The following is a 27815-nucleotide window of genomic DNA, read 5'->3' on the forward strand; positions in this document are numbered from 1 at the left end:
TTCAACCATTGAACCTTGTAAGAATGAAGAAGGAAGCACTTCAACTATTTGTACGCTTATGTTCAGGATCTTTAGCCAGCTTGTGACGCAGAGCATTCAAAACTCCTCCCTGGTTCTTGTTACATTTCATATGAGGGCGATATTTTGATGTATCGACAATGGGTATTGGCTGACGAAGTTTCTGATGGTGGTAGTGGTGCAACTTTTGTTGTTTGCATTGGTGGTGGTTGTTAATTTGAATTTACCTACTTCCTAGTATGGGTCAGTGTCTTCATTGATGGCATTGATCACCGAAGATCTTATCATTTATGTGGGAGTACTCTATTAGATGTCTTGAGCTCTAGATTTTTTGGGGGTTTGAAGGTTTTAGGAAGATCTTGAATACTTGCGACTCGACATATCTCAGTGCTAGCCTGATATATATATATATATATATATATATATATATATATATATATATATATATATATATATATCAGGATGGCACTTGGATATGTCAAGTCTCAAGTACAAGCTTCAATATATATATATATATATATATATATAATTTGAAACTTCTCATTTTTTAATATGCTCGTCATTTTGACATTTTTCAAAATTATTTGCAAGTTACTTTTGACGTGTTTATTTGAGAATTAACTATATTTTACAGGTAAAAAACAAGAAAACGGGTAAACGGGCATCAATTTTAAAGCCTGGAGGTGCTCACATGACAATTAATTACAACCCCTCCATATGGCATTAAATTCCATGTGGGGTTGTATCGATGCACAATTATAAACCGTATTTAATTCCTGTCAGAGAGATGCTTTGCGTTTAATCCTAGTCCTCGCATATGTCATGTGTGGATATGATGTTTTCTCTGAAGGAATTGCCAGAGTGTTATTTTTCTTCTTGATAATTTCCTATACCACTTTTTGTTAAATTTTACTCAATAAAATTATATTTTTAACACATCTATTTTTCTAATAAATTTATATATTTACATTATGTTATTTGTGACTTCATAATTTGTATGCACACTAATTTAATAATTATATTAAATAAAGTTGCAGTCTAATGAAGCCACAATTTCACTCGAATAATGTATGTAAATTAATTTAATAATTATATTAAATAAAGTTGTAGTCTAATAAAGCCATAATTTTGCCTGAAAAATAATGGAAATCACAAGCATTATTTTGGAAAAATCTGGCAATTTATTTTGGAGATACATGCTATAGCCATCAATATTTGGGCGTCCTAGGGGTTCTTGATAGTGTCGAATCCATGTCCACCATTAAAAAAATGATTCAAACACACATGGGATTAGACTTTTTGAAAAACAATCGCTGGATTCTTGGGAGAATTTCACCATCCTCGCAAAATTGTGGCCTCCATAGACAATGCTTTAAACAAATGAAAAGAATTATATTATATATTCTTAGAATTTAATTTATTTTTTAATAATTTAATTGAGTCGAGAGGTCATTTTACAATGGAACGATGTGTAATTACAACATTGCTCAACTTGGAGTTGACACGTGTCTTTAAAAAATACTTTAAATAAAAAAATATTGGTTATAATAAAAACATAAATGATTATATATATTTGGTTAGTTTTAATTAAAAGAAGTATAAATTATCAATAATCACATTCTCACTTATTTAATTTTACTATTACAATCCATTATGAAAAAATATGTTTAAAAATATTTGCTTATACTTTTATAGTTATGTTGACGGTGTTGGACCCGCCAACATTCAAGGGGATCTCCCCAGTAAGAAGTCCCAACTAGACCTCAGACCATTTGGAATAGGAGTCCTAGTGGTGGGTGATAATGTAGTGCCTTGTCCGTGGTAGCACACAAAGATAAGTATGATCACTTTTTTCGGAAGCAAGTGTGTGACCTTGTAGCGAGTCAAGTGAGATGCATGGGGGTTCTAACACATAGAGGGGAAAAGGAAGTGCGTCCCTTAGAAGGTTGTAATAGTACGTAGCCTGAAAGGAACACAGTAGTGGAATGACATCACAAGCTGCAATGCGGAATAGTCCACAAAACAAAGATCAATTTGTTACATGGAATTTGCATCTACAGGTAAACACATTTTCCCTAGGTGGGTGACTACATCTAGAACAACAAAAAGAAAGTAGTTTAACCTTTTCTTATAGAAGATAGATGAGATGGAGGAGCTTATTTGTAGTATTTTGCTTCCTATATCTCTTTTGAATCGCTCCCATCGCTCCCACTTGAACTAAATCCGCTCAAAAGGTACCTGCATCAAGAGAAACAGAAACAAGAAACGATCAAAGCATACATGATCTATCTACTATACAACAATGGAATCGAAGACATTGAAACACATAATCATCACAGAGAACAATCATATGAGAAAAGGAATAAGCTCTTTGTTAATGTAGAAGGAAGAGTATCACCCAATAGAGTTTGATCATATGCCACTCCTCCAAGTTCAGTTCAACCCTCGCCACATCAAAAGCACACAACTCCAACAACATAACATTGCTTAACATAAACTCAATCCTCAAACCAGTAGAATTTCCTTACAAACTTCAGATTCTAGCCCCTTGATCACTATGATGAGTGCTCAATTTATAGGGAAATGGAGGTGGTTTTGTCATAAATGAGGGTATTGAATGGCTTTCCAAACTTGGAGTTAGTTTCCATTAAGCAAGGGATGAGAGAATAGGAGGTTAATTGAACTTTAGCCTATCCAAATTTGAGCTAATAGGAGGAGATAAGAGATGGGAACCTTCTAGAATCATCTAGAATGAAGGAATATTCCTAGAAACCTATGCAAATTTCACTCAATCTCGCTAGCATAGGCTAAATAAGGCCTAAGTGAACTGCAGTGCAGGCCAAAGTGGGTCTGCCTGCTCTGCAACGTAGTGTCTCAAGGCTTGGGTTGCGCTGGTGTCCTAGGGAGGCATTTCAGGAGAGTTTCAGGCCACGAAACTTTCATAGAAGGAGGCATCCAATGGGATGACTTCTCTAGGGCATGTAACAACTGAATTAGGGTTTGATGAAATTTAAAAGTATTGATCTGAATTTCAGGAGTGATGTGCCCAAATAGATCTATAACAGTTGCCCCCTAAAGCATGAAGTCGAAAATGATAATGTCGAGTGATATGCTTTACGTTGTGACAAAGAGGAACTAAAGTGGACGATGACCTGCATCGATTACAATACATAACATCATGGTATTTTGGATTTTTCATGAATTGATGAGGGAAGGCATACCCATACTCAACATATAAAATTTTCATTACATATACATAGATATTCATCTATAGATATAGACCCATGATGGGATGACCATCAGTGTAAAGCCATCGTACAGATGATTTAGTACTTTCCTAAAATCACAACCCAGATGATGAAACTAGATTCGGGGTCTTCTATCTTGTTCAATCATCTGCTCAAGTATGAGTCTAACCATGGGAATATGTGATCTGAAGTCGAACATGGGAAGACACCGTCTGATTACCAGCCAATGATGTAAGTTGTTAACAGACACGGGAGAGATCACCGTTAACGATAATTATTCTCAAGGTAGTATAGTACATTCTGCATGGTGTGAATAAATGTTTTGATGTCGAACACCATACAAATTATTTTGGTCGAAGGCCAAGGATGTCAACCTGTCACCAAAAGCGAGAAACTTGCCATTGATGTATGCAAGCCCCAAGATACTGAAAGGGTGTTTCTAAGTCAACTTATTGGATAATGTGCTGATGTCGACAAGAAGTGACTCGTCGTAGGAGGGCCTTGATGTTTCCCACATCAATGAAACGAAACAAATGTAATGATTTTGGAGACAGAATGTAACTGATGACATAAGGTTCAGGAATGGCGGCCATGAAAATGAAGGTTTATGTGTATTGCAAAGGATGAAGTTTCACTGAATGACTTCTCTTGAACATGTCGGTGACACTAAATGAATTTGCAGCATTGACCCAAAACCAAAGTGATGGATGGTGTGATAGACCATAGGTATGATAACCCAACCCAAATAGTCACAAAGATGAAGTGAAAGTGTCGTTTTCAAGAGCGAATTGCTACCATAAAGTGATTTATCCCTTTTCCCATTTTCCCCAGTCATTGCTGACCAATAACTCTTTATCTTTTAACAAGATAGAGGAGGATAACATATGCTTGTACATCGCTATGTGATATTTTAACGAGCCCAGTGAAGGTGAAACTCAGTCTTGTCATGATGGACAAGTTTGTCGCTATTTGATGTTTTAATGAGTTTAACGAAAATGAGAACTCAGTCCTTTTCATGTTTAGAGGGTTTGAAAAGGGAAAAAAATAAAACTCCACAAGTTCTTTTTCATAAGTTTGTCTCTCATGTTAGGAAAAGCGTAAAATAATACAAGAGAGAACCTATTGACCATGTTCGATCAACGTATTCCTTTTTCGTAAATAATCTATCTCTTTCCGTAAAAGGGTTAAACTTATATTGAGTAGATGTCATTTCCAATATGTTTACGAGCTGAAAAGGACAAGCGCTCGACAATCTTTTCATATTTCAAGAGTTGGAAAAGAGCATAAAGATGACTCCACTTAGAGGAACGAGTGGTGTCTAGGATAAAAACTGGTTCCGATGATGATGGAACTTCTCAAAACATGTTGATTTATGAGAAGAGGCTAGATAATAAGACCACTCATTGCAATTGTTCCTCAAAAAGGGTAAAACAACCAAGTGAAAGCATATGATCGACCAGGCTGATAGTGACAATGGAAGGAGAAAAACCAAGGCTTATTTGATTGAAGAGGTTGATAGAATGGCAATCACGAGGGTTAAAATGGAGATGGGTTCATTTTTACACAAGCTTGAACCATATGGAACTATGCTTGGATTGGTTTACATGCCCCCAGCATGATGACTCGATTCTAGGAGCATGCCCCTCAAGCTTCATTACATTCACCTAAGTAGACTACTCGTGGCTATCAGGTGGATGGAATGAAGGTTCATTTACGAGATCAAGTGAAAGACTCAACTGGGATTTTAGGAGATCTAATTAAAGTCTCGAATTGGAGCTTTGCTCCAGGGGACCTTGTTTCATGTTTTAATGAGATTGACACAAGACAAGGAACTCTGCTCAGATTCCTAGTTTCATTTTTTAATGAGCTTGACTCAAGACAAGGAACTATGCTTTGGGACCTGTCTCACTTTTTAATGAGGTTGACAAAGTAAAATAACTATCCTCATATTCCTTGTTTAATTTTTTAATGACCTTGACACAAGACAAGGAACTATGCTTGCATCCTTTGTTTCATTTTTTTTTACGAGGGTGTCACAAGACCAGGAACTATCCTCATATTCCTTGTTTCATTTTCTAACGAGCTTAACACAAGACAAGGAATTATGCTCATGATTCCTTGATCACGACCCACAAGAGGTCATGACTTTCAAGAGGTTCTCATATGATGGGAGAACAATGCTCTGGAAGGGATGCATAGTAAGGAATCCGTTAGAGAGATCTAGTTCCAATGCCCTCAGTACATAATGCACAACATCACGGAATTGATCGTCAGTTGATGTAGGCGTGGAACGGGTTGCCACATAATTGACCCGTGGCGGGGAAGATACCATTGGGACAAAAGGACCATTTAGGGAAGATGGTTGACTGGAAGACATATTTGGGCCAAGAAATTAAAGCTGGTCAACGATGACAATTCTACCTTTATGTGAGTAACACATCACTCGAAAGAGTGTTGAAACAATAGCTCCCATGTCATAAACATAGTCACGCCCAAGAAGTAAATTGTAGTCTAAAGGGCCTGGGATGACTATCACATTGAGATAAACAACTTTTCCTCCCAAAGTAATAGGCAACTGAGGAAGGATCCCTATTGGTTGACTGGTTCCTCTGTTAAAGGCCAACAAATTCTGAATAATAGGCACAAGTGGTGACGAACTGAGCACTTTCCAAGCAGTGGAGGAAAGGATACTCACAGATGCACCTTCATCTATAATAGTGCCAGATACAATCATATTATAAACCTGTACTATGATCTGGAAAGGCACATAAGAAGGAAGATGACATCTTGCCAGTCGATTCTAATCAAAGGAAGTGACTAGATTACTTGGATGGGGTACCATAAGAATGGGAGAATTACCCCCTTGAGTTACGATAATGGGAGAATTTTCCTCCTGTCTTGATGGAACATGAGGGTTGCACCTCCAAGCTCATTGGAATATAAGAAATGAAAAGAACCTGAGTGGTATCATACTCACTCTCTACGGGAAAGGTACGATTAATTGAAGGTGAAATCAAGTCAACTGTTTCCTCAACCTATGATTGGTCAGGTATAGACTCATGGGATTCACATTCAGAGAGAGTTGGTTTGAACGACGGTTAATTTAGGTCAGTCACTTCATCAACTAGTGAAGGATTAAGGGAGAGTATCCTATAACCATATGGAAGTCACTGTGGAGAAGAAGGACGGTTATCCAACACCCTTATAGCCACGAGTGGTCTACTTAGGTGAATGTAATGAAGCTTAAAGGGCATGCATCTAGAATCAAGTCATCATGCTGGAGGCATGTAAACCAATCCAAGCATAGTTCCCTATGGTTCAAGCTTGTGTAAAAATGAACCCATCTCCATTTTAACCCTCGTGATTTCCATTCTATCAGCCTCTTCTGTCAGATGAGCCTTGGTTTTTCTCCTTCCATTGCCACTATCTAATTGGCCGATCCTACACTTTTACTTGGTTGTTTTACCCTTTTTGGGGAATAGTTGCAATGAGTGGTCTTATTAGCTAGCCTCTTCACATAAATCAACATATTTTGAGAAGTTTCAACATCACTGGAACTAGTTGCTATCCTAGAAACCACTCATTCCTCTAAGTGGAGTCCTCTTTAAGCTCTTTTCCGACTCTTGAAATATGAAAAGATTGTCGAGCGCTTGTCCTTTTTAGCTTGTAAATGGATTGGAAACAACATTTACTCAGTATAAGTTTAATCATTTTCTGGACCGAGATAGATTATTTACAAAAAAGGAATACATTGATCGAACATGTTCAATAGGTTCTCTCTTGTATTATTTTACACTTTTTTGGACTTGAGAGACAACTTATGAAAAATAACTTGTGGAGTTTTCTTTTTGTCCCTTTTCAAACTCTCTAAACATGAAAAGGACCGAGTTCTCATTGTCGTTAAGCTCGTTAAAACATCAAATAGCGACAAACTTTTCCATCATGACAAGTTCGAGTTTCACCTTTGCTAGGCTCGTTAAAACATCACATAGTGATGGATTCACCCGAAGGGTGGAATTATACTGCAAGCATATGTTATCCTCCTCAAGCTTGTTAAAAAATAAAGAGGTATTAGTCAGCAATGAATGGGGAAAATGGGAAAAGGGATAAATCACTTTATGGTAGGAAGTTGCTCTTGAACATGACACTTTCACTTAATCTCTGTGACTATTTGGGTTTGGTTATCTGCTTGATGGTTATCATACCTAAGGTCTATCACACCATCCATCACTTTGGTTTTGGGTCAATGCTGCCAATTCATTCAGTGTTGCCGACATGTTCAAGAGAAGTCATTCAGTAGAACTTCATCCTTTGCAATACACATAAAACTTCATTTTCATGGTTGCCATTCCTGAACCGTGTGTCATCAGTTACATTCTGTCTCCAAAATCATTACACTTGTTTCGTGTTGTTGATGTGGGATACATCAAGGCCCTCCTGCGACGAGTTGCTTCTTGTCGACATTAACACATTATCCAAGAAGTTGAATTAGAAACACCGTTTCAGTACCTTGGGGCTTGCATACATCAATGGCAAGTTTCTTGCTTTCTGCAACAGGTTGACATCACTGGCTTTCGACCGAAAGACTTTGTATGGTGTTTGAAATTAAAACATTTATTCACACCATGCAGAATGTACTGCAGTACCTTGAGAATCATTATCATTATTGGTGATCTCTCCCGCATCTGTTAATGACTTACATCATTGGATGGTAATCAGATGGTGCCTTCCCATGTTCGAATTCAGATAACATATTCACATGGTTAGACTTGTACGTGAGCGAATGATTAGACGAGATAGAAGACTGTTTATCTAGTTTCATGAATCTGGTTTGCGATTTCAGGAAAGTAATAAATCATTTGTACAATGGCTTTACGATGATGGTCATGGTATCATGGGTTTATATCTGTAGACAACTATATATGTACATGTAATGAAAATTTTATATGTTGAGTATGGGTACGCCTTCCCTCATAATTCATGAAAAAATCCAAAATATCAAGATACAATGTATTGTAATAAATGCAGGTCACCATCCGCTTCAGTTCCTCTCCATCACATCGTAAACCATATCAATCGACATTATCATTTTTGACTTCATGCTTTAGGGGGAAATTGTCATAGGTCTATTTGGCCACATCACTCCCGACATTCAGATCAATACTTCTACCGCTCATCAAACCCTAGTTCAATTGTTACATGCCCTAGAGAAGTCAACTCATTGAATGCCTCCTTCTATTAAAGTTTCATGGTCTAAATCCTTCCTGAAATACCTCCTTGGAACACCAACATAGCCCAAGCCTTGAGACAATGTGTTGTAGTGTAGGCAGACCCACTGTGACCTACACTACAATGCACTTAGGCCCTCTTTAGCCTATGCTAGGCAAGATTGAGCGAAATTTGCATAGGGTTCTGGGAATATTCCTTCATTCTAGATGACTCTAGAAGGTTCTGATGAAAATGAGATCTTGGGTAAGCCCAAAATCCATTCCTATATATAATCTCGATCCTGGGACTGTGATTTCTGGCCCACTCGGTCTTTTCGGAAGCGGTTTAACTGGAAGCCTTTTAACTCATAGACGTGGATCTTCATTAACTATCGATCATCCCTTTAATCATCGTTGCAACTCAATCGATCATTGTTTCCTTGCCAATGGACGGATTGTACGGTCATTTGAAAATCTATTACAATAGACAGAATTCTGCGTTTAATATTAAAACAGAACTCTGTGCCTTGATTAACTTCGATTCCTAATTACCAGATTCAATTCTGGTTCCACGTCTCAATAGGACAATTGTAATCGATTTGCCAACATAGCAATAGGCTATCGTGTTAACACGTTCCATGGGTTCAATGAACGCATGTCACTTATCTTTGAAATTATACAAGGTACAATCCTTCTCTCGTTTGCACTCGAGCCACCCCTAGTTAATATAAATAGCGTTCAATTAACAATTCAACAATGCGTTCATTGTGAAGATCATACCTTCTGATGACAGTGTTCAGGGTTTCCATGCCGACATGATTCTCCACTACTCCGGTCCGATCCAATCGGAGGTTGGAAATTAGAGATCGCTGATCTGATGTGATACCACTTGCCACAGTTCTGATTCGCTTCAATTTCAAATCCAACTTATAATGCTTCAACTTCGTCCAAAGGTTCTGTCAATGTTTGGACATTAAATTATTTGTATTGAGGACTTTTTCTATGAACAATCTCGACTGTTGTTCGATTCACATCAACACAGAAATTCATATAATTAAATACACACACAGAACCACGACTATATCAATCAAATCAATACATAGCGCATCCTTGAGAATTTGATTTATCTGTACCAGGATTCTAATTGAAAGAATTTCCATATGCTATGCCTTGGTTCCACCTCTTTCAATTATAATTGCATTCAAAGAACAATAACAGTTAAACAATACATAGATCGCCATCGACCCTGGAATGGTCGATGTCGATTGACAAGCTCACGATACGAAATTAACCCAATTATAAACAACACATAAACGCCCTCAACACAGACTAGAACAGGTTTATATATATTATATAAAATAGTTACAAAATTAAGGCATTTCAGCCTTAAAACCAAGCTCACGCTCACTACATCCTGCCACTCACAAATGCCTCCTTAATCAGATATATCTCACGCCCTCTCGATCTCTGTCTTATATAAGAAGCGTTTGAAAGGAAGAACCGATCAGATCCGCTCCTTTTTTCTCCCACAAAAGACGCATGCATGCTTTAAATCTGCTTTAAAGCAGACTTTCCTTTGTTCTGCTTCCGTGGCCCATGTTTGCTCACTTTGGTGCTGGTTGCTCCCGCATTAGGTTCCCATCTCTTATCTCCTCCTATGAGCTTGAAATTGGATAGGCTAAGGATCCATTAACCTCCTATCCTCTCATCCCTTGCTCCATGGAAACTAACTCCAATATTGGAAAGCCATTCAATACCCTCATTTATGACAAAACCACCTCCATTTCCTATAAATTGAGCACTCATCATAGTGATCAAGGGGCTAGAATCTGAAGTTTGTAAGGAAATTTTGTTGGTTTGAGCATTGAGTTTTTGTTAAGCAATGTTATGTTGCTGGAGTTTTGTGCTTTTGATGTGGTGAGGGTTGAACTGAAGCTAGAGGAGTGGCATAGGATCGAACTGTATTGGGTGACACTCTTCCTTCTACATTAATAAAGAGCTTATTTCTTTTCTCATATGGTTGTTCATATCTGTGATGATTATGTGTTTCAATGTCTTCGATTCCATTGTTGTATAATATATAGATCATGTATGCTTTGATCATTTCTTATTTCTATTTCTCTTGATGCAGGTACCTTTTGAGTAGATTTAGTTTAAGTGGGAGCGATAGGAGCGATTCAAAATAGATTTAGGAAGCGAAAGGCAACAAGTAAGTTCCTCTATCTCATCTATATTCTATACGAAAAGGTTAAACTACTTTATTTTTGTTGTTCTAGGTGTATTCACCCACCTAGGGAAAATATGTTTATCTGTAGATGAAAATTCCATGTAACAAACTGGTGACCATACATTAATACGACAAATTGGCGACTAATTTTTTGCATGGAATTTGAATCTACAGATGAACCAATTTTCCCTAGTTGGGCAACTACACCTAGAACAATAGAAAGAAATTAGTTTAACCTTTTCTTATAGAAGATAGATGAGATGGAGGAACTTACTTGTAGTATTTCGCTTCCTATATCTCTTTTGAATCACTCCTGTCGCTCCCACTTGAACTAAATCCACTCAAAAGGTACCTGCATTAAGAGAAACAGAAACAAGAAATGATCAAAGCATACATGATCTATCTACTATACAACAATGGAATCAAAGACATTGAAACACATAATCATCATAGATATGAACAATCACATGAGAAAATGAATAAGCTCTTTATTAATGTAGAAGGAAGAGTATCACCCAATAGAGTTCGATCCTATGCCACTCCTCCAGCGTCAGTTCAACCCTCGCCACATCAAAATCACACAACTCCAGGTGCATAACATTGCTTAACATAAACTCAATGCTCAAACCAACAGGATTTCCTTACAAACTTCATATTCTAGCCCCATGATCACTATGATGAGTGCTCAATTTATAAGGAAATGGAGGTGTTTTTGTCATAAATGAGGGTATTGAATGGCTTTCCAAACTTGGAGTTAGTTTCCATGGAGAAAGGGATGAGAGGATAGGAGGTTAATTGATCTTTAGCCTATCCAAATTCGAGCTCATAGGAGGAGATAAGAGATGGTAACCTTCTAGAATCAACTATAATGAAGGAATATTCACAAAACCCTATGCAAATTTTGCTTAATCTCTCCCAAAAAAAGCTAAAGAAGGCCTAAGTGCACTGCAGTGCAGACCAAAGTGGGCCTACCTACTTTGCAACGCAATGTCTCAAGGCTTGGGCTGCGCTGGTGTCCTAAGGAGGAATTTAAGGAGGGCTTTAGGCCATGAAACTTTCATAGAAGGAGGCATCCAATGAATTGACTTCCCTAGGGCATGTAACAACTGAATTAGGGTTTGATGAGCCCTAAAAGTACTAATCTAAATGTCGGGAGTGATATGCCCAAATAGACCTGTAACAGTTGCCCCCTAAAGCATGATGTCAAAATGGTAATATTGAGTGATATGCTTTACGATGTGATGGAGAGGAACTGAAGTGGACGGTGACCTGCATCGATTACAATATATAACATCATGATATTTTGGATTTTTCATGCATTGCTAAGGAAGACATACCCATACTCAACATATAAAATTTTCATTACATGTACATAGATAGTCGTCTATAGATATAGACTCATGATGGGATGACGATCAGTGTAAAGCCATCGTACAGATGATTTAGTACTTTCCTGAAATCACAACCCGGATGATGAAACTAGATCTGAGGTCGTCTATCTCATTCAATCATTCACTCAAGTACGAGTCTAACCATGTGAATATGTGATCTGAAGTCGAACATGGGAAGACACCGTCTGATTACCAGCTAATGATGTAAGTTGTTAACAGACACGGGAGAGATCACCGATAATGATAATGATTCTAAAGGTACTACAATACATTCTGCATGGTGAATAAATGTTTTGATGTCAAACAGCATATAAAGTCTTTTGGTGAGAAACTTTCCATTGATGTATGGAAGCCCCAAGGTACTGAAAGGGTGTTTCTAAGTCAACTTCTTGCTAGGATAATGTGCTGATGTCGACAAGAAGCGACTCGTCGCAGGAGGGCCTTGATGTATCCCATATCAACGACACGAAACAAGTGTAATGATTTTTGAGATGGAATGTAACTGACGACACAAGGTTAAGGAATGGCGGCCATGAAAATGAAGGTTTATGTGTATTACAAAGGATGAAGTTTTACTGAATGACTTCTCTTGAACATGTCGGTGACACTAAATGAATTGGAAGCATTGACCCAAAACCAAAGTGATGGATGGTGTGATAGACCATAGATATGATAACCATCAAGCAGATAACCCAACCCAAATATTCAGAGAGATGAAGTGAAAGTGTCATGTTCAAGAGTGACTTGCTACCATAAAGTGATTTATCCCTTTTCCCATTTTCCCCAGTATGGTCGCCAATTTGTTACATGGAATTTGCATCTACGGATAAACACATTTTCCCTAGGTGGGTGACTACACCTAGAAAAACAGAAAGAAAGTAGTTTAACCTTTTCTTATAGAATATAGATGAGATGGAGGAACTTACTTGTAGTATGTCACTTCTTATATCTCTTTTGAATCGCTCCCATCGCTCCCACTTAAACTAAATCTGCTCAAAAGGTACTTGCATCAAGAGAAACATAAATAAGAAATGATCAAAGCATACATGATCTATATATTATACAACAATGGAATCAAAGACATTGAAACACATAATCATCACAGATATGAACAATCATATGAGGAAAGGAATAAGCTCTTTATTAATATAGAAGGAAGAGTATCACCTAATACAGTTCGATCATGTGCCACTCCTCCAGCTTCAGTTCAACCCTCGCCACATCAAAGGCACACAACTCCAACAACATAACATTGCTTAACATAAACTCAATCCTCAAACCAACATAATTTCCTTACAAACTTCATATTCTAGCCCCTTGATCACTATGATGAGTGCTCAATTTATAGGAAAATGGAGGTGGTTTTGTCAAAAATGAGGGTATAGAATGGCTTTCCAAACTTGGAGTTAGTTTCCATGGAGCAAAGGATGAGAGGATAAGAGGTTAATTGATCTTTAGCCTATCCAAATTTGAGCTTATAGGAGGAGATAAGAGATGGGAACCTTCTAGAATCATCTAGAATGAAGGAATATTCCCAGAACCCTATGCAAATTTTGCTCAATCACACCCAGCGCAGGCTAAAGAAGGCTTAAGTGCATTGCAGTGCAGGCCACAGTGGGCCTGCTTGCTCTATAGTGTAGTGTCTCAAGGCTTGGGTTGCGCTGGTGTCCCAAGGAGGCATTTGATGCAGGAGCATTCAACATAAGAGAAAATCATTATAATTAAGTAGACATAAGGGGTCATGTATCTTTAGAAAAGTTAGTTTCCTAAGTCTCAAGTTAATGTGATATTATACCTTTAAGTGATTTAATTAGATAATGAGAGGAAGTGGTAAATACTCTTGAATTAAAGGAGAACCGGAGTGGGTAGTAATGACAAAAGAGTTCAAAGTCAATTACAACTCTTAAACAATTGCATGATTCGAGGAACTAGAGGGAGAGCTTTTAGGAATTTAATGAATTAGAAGTGGACATAGAGGATAGAGTACATCTAGGAGTCGGTTCAATAGATCTAGGAGTCAAACCAGAATGAGTTCAACAGAACTCACTGGCATATATGTAAGCCTATGGGCAGAGATCAAGGGAGGCCACGATATTGAAAAACAGGCCTGTGCGAGGTAAGAAGTCTCGAATGTAATCTTTTGGTTATACATATACATATAGAGTTTTATTCATGACTGTGTCAGGGCATGTGAGACGAGTATTTCCTTAATGTATTATTTGCGAATTCATAGATTTTGTAATAGAGGTTGCAGGCAAAGTCGAAGCAGAGTACATAGGAGAAGAATGAGCCAAGTTGTTCATGACAGACCTTTGAATCCATTGAGAGATTAAATAGAGGCCAGAGTCAGTGATAAAAACCATAGAAATCAAGCTCAGGAGGGAGTCGCAGCGGAACCAGTGAAGGAATCGAAACCTTTGAAGAAGAGGTGGAAACTACAGAGGAACTGAAGACTTAGCGGAAAAAAACTAAGTAAAAGGGAGAAGCGTGAAGTGAAATATCAACGCTTAGTAGCCGTTGGATCTGCAAGATCAACTATCCAGATGATTTCACTAAGGAGCAAGGTGAAATATTGCATCGGTGGAATTTATTACATAATCTAAGTCCCGCAAGCCAAAATTCGATTTACATTGGAAATTGGTGCAAAAAATAGTTCAAGTCTAAACACTAGACTTGAAATATTATAAAGAGTGGTTTATACCCTTATCGGGTTCGCAGAACTGGTCGGATTGGCGGTTTGAAGTGGAAGATCTCCAATGATAGAGGAGAGCGATTGCGATAATGCGATGGATCCTGGACTGTCGGATCGAGAGTACAGATCGACAGCCTAGATGTAATCGCTAATTGCATATAGGAGCGGTCAAGGGACGGTGTGGTGGAATGTGGATAGGCGATCAATGATGTGCCGATAGCCATTGAATCGGTGAATGAAATGGACGATGGAGATTGAGTCACAGTTCGGGAGGAATATGTGTTGAAGGAAAGTAGAAGATACAGACTCGAAGGAATTTATAGTGTCGGGTCTATAAGATTTGAAATCCGAATAAAGGGTTCAGAGTGGAGTTTTTATGTAATCCCTTTGTATTCTATAAAGTGCTTGGCCGAGTCTTTTAAGGCATATTGGAGTCAGAAGGTGGTGAGGCATATATGCATGTAAAACCTACAGAGGAGCTGATAGCCGATTACGATAAAGGCAATCCTCGGAAAGTGTGCAGAGGTTGTACAAAATGCGAAATCTATGTTTTATGCGTATTTTACTTTGTAAACGAGTTATAAAGGAAATAGCATTGATAAAGACTTTGTGGGTTAACTATATGCGTAACCAGTGATAAAAGGGAAAGTTATATATAAGAGTCATAAATGAAGCTTTAAGGGTTGTTTAAAGCCCCGATAGGAGGTTTCAGCGGGGTGATTGAGTTCTGATATAAAGGAATGGATAAAGAGGGCCCTATCCATTTGATGGTTGAAGATTTGACTCCTTTTGGGAGTCAAATACTTGGGAGAGATGTATTTATGCATATTGTGGGTATAAGCAGGGGTGACCCTGCATCAACATTTCAGGAGGGCTTCAGGCCATGAAACTTTCATAGAAGGAGGCATCCAATGAGTTGAGTTCTCTAGGGCATGTAACAACTGAATTAGGGTTTGATGATCCCTAAAAGTACTGATCTGAATGTCAAGAGTGATGTGCCCAAATAGACCTGTAACAAGTGGGTGGTAATGTAGTGGCTTGACCGCGGTAGCGTGTACAGATAAGTATGATGACTTTTGTCGGTTGCAAGTGTGTGACCTTGTAGCGAGTCATGTGAGATGCATGGGGGTTCTAACACATAGAGGGGAAAAGGAAGTGCATCCCTTAGAAGGTTGTAATAGTACGTAGCCTGAAAGGAACACACGAGTGAAATGACATCACAAGCTACAATGTGGAATAGTCCACAAAACAAAATGACGTGTTAATCCAACAACACACATTCAACAAGATTCATACAACTAAAAACAAAATAGTTCATAATAAAATGTGTAAGGTAAACAACATACATTGCTAAAGCAAACATAATAGTCCAACTACAATAACAACATATGCATGAAAACGTTCTGGTTCAGTTATATTATTATTAAGTGAAAGTTCCATCCATGCATACACCATTGACAACCACTAGCCCCAATAGTGGAACATTACAGTCATGAACATGTGCTCCTCCAAATAAGTATACTTGTTCTACGCTATGGAGAAGCCAAAGCTTGTCACAATACTCCAAAGCCTCCTCTAAGCCTAAGTCTAGCCAAAAGTTTGGCTCCCAAAAGCCCCTTCTATGAGTTATGAGGTTCTATTTATAACAAAGGGTGGGGTGATCCTTTACATTCCCCTTTGACTCTTTGACTACCCTCATGACTCTTCAACTTCTTTACAAATAACTCTTTACATTACATAGTGACTATTCACATTCCACTAATGACACTTGGAATTTCACTTACAACATATTTACAAATAATATACATTTTCCACATATACCCATGTGAGACAAAATAGGCTAGAGAAAACCTAAAAAGATAAACATTATGACCCATAAGTTTGGGGAAACACCAACTCAGTAACCTCCACTTGATGACTCTTGGTGACGTACTGGTATCAAGATTTGTACTGCGCTATAGTGTCACCATACTGCTTGATAGTGTCCTTCTGGTAGAGAAATCTTGCCTCCATAGCTTCTAGGTATATAGTCTTGGAACCTTTGTCGAACTCATCCCGAAGCATGCCAAATATGGTCTTGATTACGACACGACTACCGATGTACTTCTGCATCTTTTCTGCGCTCATCTCCAAGTCATTGCCGGCGACCTCTCACCTTAGCTGCTCCATGTACTTGTCGATCTCCATCGGATTTGATTCTTCTCCTTGGCTATGGTGAGGGAAGCAATTGACGGGATCGTGTGTGTTCTCACCATGATATCCAAACTCTTGAACAACCATGCATATGAAGCCTATATGTTATTGGAAAATGGGGAAACCTTCTCATAGTTTTGGATTTGCATCCGGATATTTGCTTTATCCATCTCTGCCTGCCGATTCATCATCTTGGGTAAGTGAAGTGGGGCTCCCTTGTATCTCATTATCAATTCTTGCACATGGGCGATTACATTGTGTATGTATCTGAGAGTTTGGAAAGTCTGCCTACACCACTGATGTAAACCAAATAGATGGATAACCACCTTATGCACGTTGACAAATCCGTCATAGAGTTTCCGCATGGTGGCCTCAAGAGTCAATACTTCAACAAGTATTTCTTCCCTCATCTCTACCATTGTGGATCCTACGGATTGTTCTGCTTTCTACCTGGTTGCTTGCAATTTCCTTGTGATCTGTTCATTCTTTGCTAATATGAACTTGACATTTGAGCTTGTGGCTCCTACATAAGTCATAGTGGCATCATCCATGGTAACTGGATGCTTTCTGACATCTGTCATAAATACCCTTTCCTTCATAAATGTAGGTGACATGTGATCATCCGAGAAATTCTCTGAGAAATTATTTCTCTCTGCCTGTACAATCTTTTGTTACAACTCATCAAATGATAGATTGTACACATCCATCACTGGATGATCATCAAGGAGAACAACCTCTCCTTGCTCGCTCGGGACTGATTTTGATACTGGAGGTGGTGGAGACTGAGAGGTGACCTCAAGTGTTGTCGGCATGAGGTCAGTATCTTGGTCTTGTGGCTCTTGTACCAAATCCATGTCCGTTGCTTCAACCATTTTCTCAGTCTGTCAAGCAAGCTCTCAAGCCTACATCTGTTGTTACGGGAATAATACACCCTTGGGTATGGGTTGAGCACCCCAACATATTGAAGGGCATACACCAACAAGAAGCAAGAAAAAAAGCAGTCCTAATGCTTAAACCACTAAAGTAGGATGAAGAGATAGTACCCAAAGGTCCTAGATTAGAGGTCGTTCCCATAGGGTCCAAACCATATGCTTCCTCCAGTGCTTCAAAACCTGCAACTCATTCAAGAAAAGCATATATACTAGCAGTAGTTCAAATCATGTTCAAGATATAAATGTTAGATCATATAAGCATCTAAGTATAAATCATGAAATCATACATAAGTAGATTGTAACATGAATTAAATCATTTAGATCATAACATTGGGAACCAGACAAAGCTTCTTTATTGATGACTACAAAAGAATGTGGAAGAATACAACCTGATTCGTCCACGGCTCCAAGTAAAACCTTCCTCTAGATCCGTCTAGCCCAAGCCTCAAAAATCCTCTTTCAAAAGCATACACATAGATGCCATATAAAGGAGATGGACATCTCTATGAGGAAACAAGGGTTTCCTATAACTGAGAGTGCAAGAGGCACATGGATAAATCATACTTGATTAGGGAATAATTGGATATAATATCAATATCCTATCTTTCTACCCCCTTTAGGCCTTCCCATGAGGTGTAGTTATATCACCCCAAAACAATTTTTTCAGTTGGGATATAGTTAGGCCACGGGGTCCTGTAGGTAGGCTTCCGCTGTAACCCATAAACCCTACCCATAAAATAGGGATTTTATATTTTTTCATATTTTAAATCATATATGCGGGTTGGGTATAGCTGGACCCGCGTGTGCATGCATTTTTTGAAGGGTAGAGTCACGTATGGAATTTAAAATAATGTTTTTTAATAATTGTACCAAGTTTCAAGGGAAAGGGTTGCCCAAGGCCATGGCTCAGAGCATCAAGTATATAAGGGTGATAAATGATGCTATAATAGATGCCCCCTAATATATGAGGTCAAAAGGGGTACATGATGGCTGAAATGTATTAAGTGTATATAAAGAATCATGCGAGGACTTGGGAGGAGATCACCAGATTCCAGCCTGCCAAACCAGTGGAAGAGATTAGAAAGAAAGCTCATGTATGAAGCGGTCATACCCATGCTCATAGATAGTAAAGCATGCCCACATATCAAGTGTAGAGCAGATCCAATATGTATACAAGTACAAAATAAACTAAGAAATACATAGTGTACCATTTGATCATAGCCTAAAAAGTACATAACAAGGCCATGTCACAATATCACATATAAATGAATCGATCAATGATGCTGAAGTAGATATCTGATCACTGATGTCACATAATTGATCCTCAAAAGTACCAAGTCAAAAAGTTGAATAATGGTATTGCATGCAACTCAGGTGCCAACATATAAGATGTTGTTGTGATGAACTACAACATATAAGGTGGATGGTGTCACTAGAAGCAAACTTGAGGGATTGACAAGTGAACCAACAAAATGTTGATGCAACCCGAGGTCTTCACCAACCGCCATAGTACATTTCTACACTATGGGAATAAATGAGCTGAAGTTGACCATGTGAGAAATCATTTGATTATCGGTCATTGATGTATACCGTTAACAAATGAGACAACTCACCAATAATGATGATGAGAGCCAAGGTACCCCAGTACAATCTAACAAGTGCGAATAAATGAATTTGAGTTGAACACTTGAGAGAATATATCAATAAGGAGACAATGATGTATTCTCACTATCAATAGCAAAGGAGTCTGCCACTAATGACTCGAAACCCTAAGGTACTAAAAAAGGACTCTAGACCTTATTCCTAGAGAAATGAGTTGGAGTTGATGGGAAAAGATCTATTGGAAGGAAGGTATTAAGGCATCCCACATCAATCTAGCGCAAGTGTAACCCACAGACCAATAATTTGGAAGGAATAAGATGAAGAAAGATGATAACCATATCGAAGCACGTTTCTGGTGTACACAAGATGTGGCTAGCGCATGACAAAAACCGTCATAACCAACCAATAATGAAAGTTGATACAGAGGTGAGGAATCCACCAATAGAGTCAAATGAAAACCAAAGTACCACTCGAATCCCAATGTGTGATAATTTAAGTTGACCTCAAACACAAGGGAAAGCACTCAATCAAAGACCCATGATACTGATCGATGCTGAGCACAAGGTCATCTGTCAATGATGGAAATAGGGCCAGGGTGCAGTTCTAGGCCTACTCTTAGAGCAATGTGTTGAAGTCGATAAGAGCAGACCCACCAGCAAGAAGTCAATGGATACCTCTTAACTAGCACGAGCAAAGGACCAAGTAGCTAATATGATACTAAACATAACTCTGATAGACCAGGTATGGCCAACTGAAAATGAGTCAAGAGACACTACAGAAAGGCCGACACAGGTTTTATTCCCTTGAACAAAAGCACAACTCAAATGTGACTATATGGAAGCATATGATAACTTTGTATAAGTTTGTTATGCAGGAGGCATAAACAAACTCTCTACATTATTGGAAGAGATAACCAACCAGAGGAGTACTGACTCAATGACAAGGTTATGGCTCTCCTAAGTCAAACTAAATCCCATACAGATGGAGGAAAGACTTGCTTTGATTTCTTTTTTCAATGGCGACACAATTGACTCTTGCTTCCATCAGTTATGGAAGTAAAGTCCCGTTCTCGATCTTTTTGGAATATATAATTTTTTTATCTTTTTCATATTTGGAAAGCCCGAAAAAGAATAAAAGAATGCTTATGGTACAATGGAAATAACAAGTGTCCAAATACATATGCGCTAGTTCCTAGGCGGGAACATTCCTGTGCTCAATGTAAGGTGACGAAACGGGTCAATGGCACTCAAAGGAATGTTCTTTCCATGGGAATAAGGTGTCAAGTTGTAGAGGCTAAGTGATTGCAATGTTGATTTTGCAGAAAGTCATGGTGAAAAAGTGGCTTATACATGAGTCCAAGTGAAGCCGACTTAAGGCCAAAAGGTACAAATAGTCAACATGTAATGCAACAATAAAACTCAACATGTGGGAGCCTCTAGGGTATAAATCCATAAAGACAGCAAAGAAGAAGGAGCATGAAGCTTCATCGCAAAAGTCATGGTGGGACTAAAGAGGACTCCTAAGCCTACTCAATTTTTACAGCATGGGCAACATATGTTAATGAGGATCTAACTAGGAAGCCCATGTAAAGGAAGGGTCTACCATCATGTCATGATTTTATAAGTTAGCGGGTGAAAATGGTTTAAGAATCATAACACAATGGGGTCAACCTTATGGCAACATATCACAGTATGGAGGCCAGAATGCATAATGCAACGGAAAAGGTGATCTTCCCTAACCTATATGCTAGTAATGAAAATCATACTTGCCATGACGAGTCAACGGTCATGGAATTGAAGTGGTAAGAAAATTCTCAAAGTCTTCAATTTAACTTTAAAGACAACCTATCCCAGCACTCAAAGCCAAAAGGTCACAAAGCTTATAAAATTAAAGATAAAACATAAACTTTGCAAAATAGGGTTTTTAAAAGTTTTTGAAATTACAAGTTATAAATAGACCTTTTAACTCAACAAACCTCATTTATCTTTTGAAAAATTGAGTGAAAGAGCTTTGGAGCAAAAACCGACAACCACAACCACCCCATTTCTCGACCCGAACAACTACCAAACTTCCAGGTAATCCTCAAATTCAATTTCTTAATGAATTTTTATGCATTTCAAGTATTTTTTCAAGAATTTTACCGTGAGAAATTTGTTTTCAGATTTTTATTCTACACGTACACAGGTTGGGAATATCAAAGCAGCGTATCAGTAAGCCCTATATGTGACTGTGTATGAAGTAAAACTGCGTGTGCGCAGTGAAACATTTTAAATGATGAATTTTAATGGATAAAAATGCTTGAATTGTAGGATGACTATCACATGGAAGGAAAGAGAGCACAATGTAGTTGATAATGAAGTAATGAATGAACCATTGGCATTGGATGCACTGAGAGGGTGTGGATTATTGAATATTTTCAAAATTCCAAATATGAAAACCAACACAAGGTTGCTAGAAATGCTTGTGAATTACTGGGATCCAGAAGAAGATGCTTTTATGATTGATCAAATGCTCCTGTGAATTGAAGTAGAAGACATCTACTTCATCACTAGACTTTCCCAGAGAGGAGAGCTAGTTGATTTGCAAGGGAAGGCCCGAGGAATCCTCAATGTAGATGATTACATTCGCATCTATTGCCCCGGAAACAATGAGAAGGTAGGGACACAGATCCCAATAAAAAATGTGGAGAGTACACCCCTCAGAATTCTCCTTTTTACCATTGTGAGGGTAGCAGGTTCAAATTCCTTACACCAAGCATCATGTGTTATAATGAGCCTAGATGTCGATTGCCTCACCACAGTATTTGATTGGTGTACAACCCTCCTAATCAATTTGAAAAAATAACTCACTTGTATTAAGAAGAGTAATACCAAACATTTTGGGTATGGTACTATCCTTTGCACTTTCTTCTTTGAGAGGCTACCAGGACTTTGACCCAAATGTCCACCATTAGCAGCCCAAGAGATCCATGGATAGGTAGATGGGATGACTTGATGAAGAGACTAGGGGGTGGTGAGGTCCTTAGAACGACATTTGATGACAAGTTTTTCCTTTGGTGGGAACAACAAGTCATTTCCATTGAGGACTACCCCTATGTAGGCATGGACTTTAGAGCAGATACAGATCTAGTGCTTCCACCTGGCGCTGAATAAGGTACCATTGGTAAAAAAAATTTAAGTTTTTAATGTTATTTGATTTTTTTGGATTTCAAAATTATGAATTGAAATTATTTTTGATGAGACAAAAATTCTTACAAAATTGTTTGATCATGATACATATGTGGGACTGGTAAGACATGAGGGTCTACCCAGGCATAGGAATCGTGGAAGAGACGTAGAGAGTGCCGCAACTGAGACTGAGAGAGTCCTCCATACCGTACAAAGGAACTTGGAGAGATTGACTCATGAGGTACCTATGGCAGCGATAGAGGATCTACCAGAGGCTATGTCGAGATGTATGGTAGGAGTACCACAGGATTAGATGCACTCTTCTGACAGGTGGCTATTGCCATCATCTTCTTCTAGGATGCACAACTAGGGCTAGACCCATAGATATAGATTAGAGGTGTCCAGATCCTTTGATAAACATGATTGGGCTTAAGCCCTAATTTTGTAGGACATTTTGTCCTGATTTTGTGTAATATTTTTAACATAAAACTTCTATCTATATACAAATAGTTTCATGATGTGATGATCATATATACATAATATTTTTTTATTATTTTTTTATTTTAATGTGATGAATGATTAATATGCCAATCTAATGCTTGATTATCTATGAAATCAACAAATGAATTTTCTAATCGTGGAATATGAATAAATGTGATAAAATTAAATGATCTTTGTAATAAACACACTCTCAGAAATTGATGATATAAATAAGGATCTCTCACACGATAGATGTTATTTAACTGAGACACCACCAGTTGTGAATCCAAGTATACCACTAATGAATCAATACCAAGAGACATTTCTTTAGATAGTAAATTAACAACAACAATATATTCGACAACATTGTTTGAAGCAGGGATGATACATATGCCTCTTGAGACCAACAACTGACCGGATGGATAGTAAATCACCCAAGCCATGGAAGCCAAATTCCGGGTATGTGGACTAGCACCATCGGTGAACCCTAGATATAATAGATCATCCATCCATACCTGCCAAAGCAGATAAAAAATATTGATATCACTATGAAACCTATAGAAATATATGCACAAATATATACAATATCTACAAGAAATAAAATTTTAGGCAGAAGCCTAGGCATAATACTTCTTAAGATAGAGCCCATTTTTGCGCTTCGCCAACTCATTTCCATCAAAATCAACTAATTCATAAGCTCCTTTTTTCAAGACCTTTTTAATGATAAAAGGACCGTACCACATGGGTTTAAACTTACTTGCCTCCAAGGCGTCTTTGCCTTGGTCATAGACTAAGACAAGGTCACCTTCAGAGAAAATTCTAGGACGCACAACCTTATCATATTTGACCTTCACTCTCCTTTTATGATCTTCGTTAATTGTGGTTGCATCTTGACGCTACTCATCAAGACGTTCCAAATAAATGTGGCGCTCTTCAAGACTGGAAGTGTATGGAAGAAATTATACAACTAATTTAAGAGAAGGAATTTCACATTCCACAGGGAAGATAGATTCCAAACCATAAACTAGTTGAAAAGGAGTGAAACCCGTAGCGGTCTTAACTAACCTTCGGTATGTCTAGAGTGTGGGATATAACATGATATGCCAATTGGATCGAGCCTTATTAATTTTCCTTTGCAGGATAACTTTCAGGGATTTATTCATGGCTTCAACTTGACCATTGGTCTGAGGATAGGTAGGAAACGAATGCTCTTGATGGAAACCCAACTTGAGAGCCAATTCAGCCATCATCTTGTTCTGGAAATGACTACCATGGTTAGTGACAATCTCCTTTGGAATACGAAGTGAGAAATGACTTGGTTGAACAGAAACAAGGTTGTTGTTTCACCATCATTACTAACAGTGGGCATAGCTTCAACCCACTTAGTAAAGTAGTCCATTGCTACAATAATATACTTATGGCACTTTTCCAAAGGTAGGTTATAAGTTGTAAAATCGATGCCCCACTTTGTGAACAAACCAATGGTAATAATAGGAAAGAGAGGAGCTCGATGAGCACACATTTTCTGAGTATAAACATGATAAGGATGGCATTTTTTGACTGCCTTAACACAATCTTTGAAAATCAAAGGCCAAAAATACCCTGCACGTAATATTTTTTGGGTTGTACCAAGCCCAGATAGATGACCACCACAAGCTCCACTGGGGAAATCATTTAGCACTGACTCAACTTCTTCTAAGGTTAAGCAGCGCCTAAGGATTGAATCAACCCCGCGACGATATAAAGTGTCATCGATAATAACATAACTTTTGGCTAAGTTACGCAATTTTCTTCACTCATCCTTTGAAAAAGTGAGAGGAAACTTCGAAGTCTGAAGATATATTATAATATCTCCATACCAAGGATCTTGTGAAGATATAAGGAAAATATGTTCATCAGGGAATGATTCCTCATAAACCATTTTTTTCTTCACAAGGAAACTCTGAGATTAATTCCACAGATACTAAAGAATTCTTAGATTTGGCTAATAAGAACTCGAGATTGAATTCTTGTAAAATAACAATGTATATGTTATATTTTCCCCCAATCACTCACCTACAGAGAACAAACTGAAATGGGTTGGAAGTTGCTAAGACACAAGTTTTTCTAAGCATATTATAGTGTCGAAGTCACTGGATAGCATGAAAAGCTGTGAAAGTTGATTTATCTATAGGAGAGTATCGTAATTCAAGACCCAACAAACCTTGACTCAGATAATAAATCACGTTCTCATGGAGAGCACCCTCTTCCTAAACCGGAACCATACCAATGGTTGATTACGCCGCTGAAAGATATAAGAGGAAATCCCTGCTATAATCAGGTGGACTCAGTAAATGAGCAAAGGTCAATGTTTTTTCCGAAGCATTGAACTAGCGCTGAGTGAAATCGTCCCATAGAAATGGAACTCCTTTATTCAACAATTTCATAAATCCCTGTGTAATCTCAATGTAATTGACGATAAATCTCCTCAAGAAATTGGTTTTTCCTTGGAGACTTTGAAGTTGACGGATGGTAGATGAGGGAGGAAATTGAAGTATTGCCTCAACCTTGAAAGGATCTACATGAATCCCTTTAGTAGATACTATGAATCCCAATAACCGACTAGATGTGACATTGAAAACAAATTTATTCGGATTCAACCGGATTTTATAATAATGACATCATTCATAAATCAATTGAAGATGATGAGGATGATCAATTCTGTTTCGAGAACAAGCAACTAGGTCATCCAAATAAGCTTCGATGATATGTTTGAAATCGTGGAAAGCGTAGGACATGGCCCACTGAAAAGTCACTCAAACATTTTTAAGACCAAAAGGCATCTTTTTGTATGCAAAGGTACCCCAACGATAGATAAATGTTGTGTTATGTTGATCTTCAGGACGTATAGTAATTTGATTATAACCTGAGAAACCGTCCATGAAGGAGAAAATATCATTTCCCACACATTCATCAATAATTTGATCAATAAAATATGTGGGGAAATTATCTTTAGCACAAGCCTTGTTTAAATCCCAAAAGTCTATGCATACGCAGATTTTTCCTTGTTTTTAATCAACCGGGACTAGATTCAAGACCCACTCAGTTAACAAAACGAGGTGTTGATGGCTGCCATTTTCCTAGGGTTTATCGGCCAAAGCTTTTGTCGTATAGGCTTCACGTTTGCATAATTCTTGATCTCATGCTAGACTATTGATGGATCAATTCTAGGAATTTCCTCATAAGACCAAGAAAACATATCCCAGATCTCTTTAAAAACATTGTTATAAATTTAAATCTCTTCAGGGGAGCATTTGGCTCCGATGAAAACATTCTCAATTATATTGGGATTCCTTGACATGTTCACCAGAACAGTTTCCAAAATGATAGACATGTTAACTTTGAAAAAAATATGTACTGGAGCCAAAGGGTTTAAAATTGTGTGAACATCACTAGTTGACGAAGGACTAGAAAAAATTGATTCTATGTCAGGCAAGTTTGGGATAAAATATGACTGATGATGCAAATGATCCCATGGTCTGTCTATACCTTTCATTTCTTCTATGATTGCTTCTTCAGATGGTAAAACAATATCAAGGCATTCCATATAAGAAGTAGAGTCAAGAGTCCAAGCCGAAGCCACACCTCCATCCAAATCCCCCAGTGCAAGAGGAGTAGGATCAGAATCTGCAGTGTTAATTATAAATTAATAAGAAATTTCGGCTGCAGAAATAGGATATGCCATTCCACCCACTTTCCCATCTTCAAACATGGCTGTAGAAGAGGGTAAGGGCCAAGGATCCAAAAAATAATGATTTTTGAAAAACTCTCTTCGGGAAGGGCCCTTAAGATGATGAAATGGAATTTGTTCGGGTGATAGGAGAAGGAAGATCAAAAGTACCCATCAACAAGGAATACATTCTGACTCCTAAATTCTCAACAGGTTGCTTGGAATTATTCAACACATGAATAGTCGGATCAGAAGATGTATTGGTTTCTTTAGGAGAATACTCCATCTGATCAACAATAAAAATTATACCTTCATGGGGAAAACATAGGATACAAAATAACGATGATACAATGGCATCCATTTCATAAATCCAATTTCATCCCAATAGAAGATTATAATCCAAATTCGCATCAACTATTTCTACCTAATACATAAAAGATCAATCGTTGGTCATCCTAGTTATAAAGAGTTGATCATTGTATTAAGAAGGGATTTTTATTGGCCAAACATGAAAAACGAGATAACTAAATATGTAGCTAGATTACTTGAGTGTCAACAAGTCAAGGCATCTTATCAGCATCCTCTTTGGTTGTTGCAAACTTTTCCCATTCCAGAATGGAAATGGTAAACAATCTCAATGGATTTCATCACTGGACTGTTGAAAGCCAGAAAACAATGTGATTCCATTATGGTTGTGGTTGACAAGTTAAGTAAAGAAGCACACTTCATTCCAGTCAAATCCACCTTTAAGGCCATAAATACTACAAAGATATTCATCAAGGAAATATTTAGACTTAATGGGATACCAAAGGTTGTAATTTCATATAGGGATGCAAAATTCACTTCCAAATTTTGGAGGGGGTTGTTTGAGAACATGGGAACCGAGTTGAAAGTGAGTACATCATACCACTCTCAAACTGATGGTAAAATAGAGAGGACCAATTAGATA

This window comes from Pinus tabuliformis, chromosome 6, assembly GCF_031772625.1.
Source record: "Pinus tabuliformis cultivar Carrire ecotype Pingquan chromosome 6, CPIR1, whole genome shotgun sequence".
Lineage (NCBI taxonomy): Eukaryota > Viridiplantae > Streptophyta > Pinopsida > Pinales > Pinaceae > Pinus > Pinus tabuliformis.